Consider the following 5355-nt stretch of genomic DNA (forward strand, 5'->3'; position numbering starts at 1 on the left):
CTAAAGATCTGGCGTCTACATCTATTGACACCATATTTAAGGTTGAATTACCACCGTTATTAACCGTAGAACACTTACATCACTATAAAAAGTTACACCTTCCCTTTTGCCAGGTAAGTTTTACTTGATATAATACACCCAATAAAAAGTGTTTGTCATAAAAAATAGATCAAAATATGACAACATATGATAAATTAGAGTACTTTTATTTTATTTGTGAATCAAAAAGTGACAAAATAGAAAATAAAAATATTGGAAAATCCTAAAAACAAGCTAGAAAATTACAGAAAAAAATTTTAAAATTTGAGAACAAACATTCCTAAAAAAATAAATAATGATACTGGAGACTTTGCATTTGGTCCACCCATTCTCGGGACACGTATGACTTTATCCAGAGACCTATGACACTCAGTAAAATACAACAATCATGTAAATACTTTTGCTCAGGTGAAAATCCCCCGACGATAGTGCTCTAGGGTTAAAGGGCCTATATCATGCAAAATCTACTTTTTGAGCTTTTCAGTTTATTATGATGGTAATTCTTCTCTAAAACACCACCAAAACAGTATTTTTGCTCCATTCATGTATCTCCGTGTATCCCTCTCTCTGGCGGTGCCTCAGAGATCAAGTCGTCTTACTTGTAGGTTGCGAAAATAACTCATATTTCATAAATAATTTGTTCTTTAGTATGCCAAAGGGAATATATGATAAGATATGGATGTACATTGTACTTTAATACTGCTTGACTTGGGTCCTGTAACTATATGTGTAGAGCATTAGCTCAAATATTAGCTTATTTCTTGAAAAGGGTTCATGCAAACAGTTTATTTTATTTAAACATAAACCGTTTCTTGTTGTTAAAAAAAAAAAAAAAAGTGTCCCAGTTTGTTCAGCAGATCAACAAAAATGCATTTAGAGAGGCTTTTTTGTAAAGGTTTCTTTGACAAAAAACAGCAAAAGAGTTAAATTAGGGTACGAGCGCACAAACAGTTAAGGACACTTTATACACACATCAAATGTATCGCCTGCCTAATCCTTGTGTTGTCTTGCAGGCAATAAGTGACACATTACTGGAATTCATTGACTTAATCAATTAATTGATCTATAATCCTACGATTCAACCTGATCAATCTGTCTGAGGTAAGTTGTTAATCGAATTATTCCATTAGAAAATCATTTCAAAATGAAATAAAAGAATTATATTAATATTAGAAAATACCATTTAGATTGAGGCACAGAAGGTTTATTCTACAATAACGTTAAAACAACCAAACAAAACAATTGTTACAGTCCAATGTGTGGAAACACTTTAAATTTTGCAGACATGTCGCCGTACAGTCTAATAATTGTATGACTAATTTGATATGGAAAAACAACAGTAGGCTAAACTTTGAAATACTAAAATATGAATGGGTTTGACATTAATTCTTGTTTACTTGTTAGTTTGTAATAATTTACACTTGATTATCTTGAAGAAATACAAGGAATCTGGAAAACTCCACCTGCACACCAGGTATTTATCTGAGTCATTTTGGTTGAAGTTTTTGCTAAAGACGTCCTGGATCAAATGTAGGTCAATGAATCGGATCAAAATATTCAAAATGAACCAATACTGACTATGAAATCGTATCGTCAACCACAAAGTATGATACGAATTGAATCTCTGTTAAAAAGTTGAAATGTGACTCCAATGTTGAAAAAAAACTTTCTTATGGGTCATTTTTGAATAGTTCCAGATTGACAGTTTTCTACATAGTTCAGAATACTTCATATATATATGATGGTAATTATAAACATTTAGTTTGAATGAGAAAACTGTTCTGGTTTGTGTAGAAAAAAGTGTATTTGTGGTCACTGGTGATTGTCTTTTTGTTGTTTAAACAAAAAAAAATATGATTAAAAAATTAATAAAATTAAGATTAATTCATCATGCACAATTCATTTTAGATTTAACTCAATGAAGTTGCTTTCGTGAATTCTTTTTGACCCGCACAGGAGTTTAAAGACTCCTCCAAATAAACAGCCAATCTTCATAGACATAGTTAAATATGGAAAATGTGTCCACATGAGTGCAAACATCTGGGGCGGTGTCAGTACAACTTCTACAAACACCCCCCCTCCATGCTGCTGTTATCAGCTGGGAGGAAACTTCAATAATGTCTGTGGTGAGAATCAACAGGCGCCGCTGCAGCCAGCAGTACATCCAGAATAATTCATGAGTGATGAATAATACAAGAATAATGAAGATTAATGACTTTGGCTGGAACACACTCTCATGCATACACACCGTTGTGCACACTCATACTCATGAGAACAGATAATTATACAGTATTACAATATATCTTTCTCACCAGGACTGTCAGAGACGTTCCTCCGTCCCCTCTGGAGCTCACAGCCTCATTGAGTATTCCACTTAACTGGAGAAAAAGTTCATTGAATCACATTAAAGATGGATTCTAGTGCTGGGTCATGTGGAGATGCTCAGAAAAATGTTCAATAAATCCATTTTCTTTTCCTGAAATTTTGGGGGACAATCCTTTGGAGTTATTTACATACATATATTTTATTTAGTTTTGTAATTATATTTGTAAAATTCTTGTTTAAGCAATAGTTCTAAATGTGTAGTTTGAGAAATGAGAAACTAGAACAAAGTTTTGACTTGTCTTAATATCGTGCTGACAAACCACCTGTGAAAATCAGTGAAAGCTGATTGGCTGTGGCGACCCCTAAACAACAAACAACTTTCTAAGATTTTTGTGCGGGATTTTATATTGTGATTATTCCCAGAAAATAAGTGGTCAGCAAATACTCTAATAAAAAAAAAAGAATCACGATTAATTGCAATTAATTGCAATGTTTCAGATTTGCAATTAATTTAATATTTTTTAATTGATTCTTGGCCCTAGAAAATATATAACCCCTTAAGATCAGGTTGGATAAAAAAAAATAACAAAAACAAAAAAAAAGAAGCTAATCATGACAGCTTCCAATAAAATACCTCAACTCAAAAGCTAATCTTTAACATTAATTGTTAAATCCCAAATCATAACCTTTATGTTCTTCCACAGTCTGGATGGTTGTACTTTATGATCTTGGTAATCCTAAAAAAAGTCCTAAAATTGGTTGTGAAGACAGAAAAGATCCACATTCAGCTTTAGACTGAAGTTTTTTTACATTCATTTTTGACTACTTAGCCTAAAAACCAACATAAAAGTCACGATATCCACGATTATTTGAAGCTATATTAACTTTAATTTTTGTCCTACACCTTTCAAAGCTTAGAAAGCGTAAAAAGGGAAAGGAAAATTGTGACTTTAATCTCAGAATTTTTCATACCCATTTTTTTTTGTCTTTTTTCTTCATGGCCCCAATCTACTTCTGTATTACTCAAAATAACCACAGTTGAGATGTTTGTTTTTTTTATTTTTGGTCTGATTAAAAGCTGGGACTTACAATTAAGAAAATTCTAACTAAATGAGACAAAATCATTTTTTCCCATGCCAATTAAAAAAATTAAAATAAAAAAAGGAACTTGATTTAAGATTATTAAAATCTCAATTTTGGTCAATTTTTTAAGGATGTTCTTTGAAACTTCAATAAATATTGACAACATATAATTGTCATTATTTTTGTAAACAAAAATTAATTTTTTTGTCATCAGGTGAGATTTAGAGTTTTTGAAGATTTATTCAGATGCGTCGAATTTTACTAAGGTTCTCATTTTGTTCACATGTTGATCTAAAATGAGTCATTTCCACTTATTGCAATGCTTTTTTGTAATTTTAGTAAAAAATAACTACAATTAGGTCCATAAAAACTTCAAAAATACAAATCTTTGGCTAAGAAATAGCAGGTTTTAGGCTGTAAAACATTTGATTTTAAAGTAATTCTATCAAACATTTAACTTTTTTTAGCTCATCTTCTTCTAAGAATGCTTGTTTTTAGATTTTGATATCATATTATGAGATTTATTGTTAAAATTAAAAATTACTTTATGCATGGAGAGATTATTTTGCTGCTTTCTAGTGATTTTCTTCGTAAGATTTGTGTTATTTTCGGGCTAACTGCAGTTAAAAGTTAACTTAACTCTTGAAAATGACCTCATTGTGCCAAACTGGCTAAATCCTCCATGAGGTAAACCATCAGATCCTCTTTTGTTCATGGAGAAAAATCAACACAATACAGACCTCACCTCGTCATCAAAGAGTATAAATTACAATTCTGATATCCACAGTGTAAAGACTCTCCCATATATGTAGACAGAAACTAGCTTAGTAAGGTGTGAGTTATTATTGTCTTAAAATAGAGCCAAAAGGCTGGTTTTTCTGCTGGTTTCAACACAACATGGCAACAAATCGCTACACTTTTCAGCGCGGTGGTGGCATGACCGCCCGTTTTTAAGCACACAGGTAGTCTGCAACTTCCATAAAGCAAAATATCTCAGATTAAATCGTCAGGATGGTCGATTTAAACAAAAATCACATTTTAAGTTTAGATTTTAACTCTTAAAATCAGTATTTTGAATCATTTTTGCTCTGAATCACATTTCTTACCTTGTTTCTCTTTCTTAGATGTGATTTGTGATTTACCACCCCCTCATTTTTGATTGTGTAGTGCACTTTCAGCTTGTTTCCATTAAGCGTTTTAAGTGGATTAATAAGCCTCAGCTGTCTCCCCGTCTGCACCCAGACTTCCTTCCTCTAGAGGTCAGCCTCAGACAAAAAAAAACAAACAAATGAGCATGCATTATAGTGTAGACAACCTGCTAATTCCTTACAGTTATCTTGTCTAAGTTCAGGTGTCCTATAATGACTGTGATTGACCATGTAAAGTCTAAACTGATGTATCACCATAAGATAAGCCTAAATGAATTAAACAAGCTAAATATTTACCAAAGAAAATGAACCCAGACTGCAATAAAACCATGTTTGCTTCAGTAAAAGTTATTAGTTTGCCATTTAATTGTTTGGTGCCATCAACTCAGTTCTTCAGTGTCAAGGAAAAAGGAAATTGAAGGCGTAGAGAGATCAGCCTACTCTTTTCACACTTTCAGAGTTTTAAAAAAACTGATTCTACAGTTACAGGAAACATAACTAACACCCCAGTCTGACACTTTGCAGTCAGCTTCAAACTTCACTCATTTATGTTTCAAAACTGGCTTAAGGGTGCTTGTGAAATCCACCTTAAGAACAGGAAGAAGTGTTTGAAAAAGTGCTGAAAGTACAGCAGTCATGCCCCGTGACTCAGATGAAGATTCACAGTTCATCACAAACTGCTCACTGTGGAGGAATCCCTGAAGAGACTTTAAATGTCAGAATTATTTTCTGTTTCAGCTGCAGGTGGGACGAGAGGGGC

At 32.7% G+C, this 5355-nt stretch overlaps 1 long non-coding RNA gene across 1 annotated transcript in view; it reads right to left on the bottom strand.

Moving 5' to 3' along the window:
- Positions 1–4733, bottom strand: part of LOC118598007 — a 73976-nt gene extending 69243 nt beyond the window's left edge. The window contains exons 1-2 of the long non-coding RNA XR_004947048.1: positions 4554–4733; positions 2352–2417 (exon numbers count right to left, since the gene is read on the bottom strand). This is a non-coding gene — a long non-coding RNA (uncharacterized LOC118598007). The remainder of the gene's footprint in view (positions 1–2351; positions 2418–4553) is intronic.
- Positions 4734–5355: the final 622 nt, after the last annotated feature.

The sequence above is a fragment of the Oryzias melastigma genome, linkage group LG22, assembly GCF_002922805.2.
Source record: "Oryzias melastigma strain HK-1 linkage group LG22, ASM292280v2, whole genome shotgun sequence".
Taxonomy (NCBI): Eukaryota; Metazoa; Chordata; class Actinopteri; order Beloniformes; family Adrianichthyidae; genus Oryzias; species Oryzias melastigma.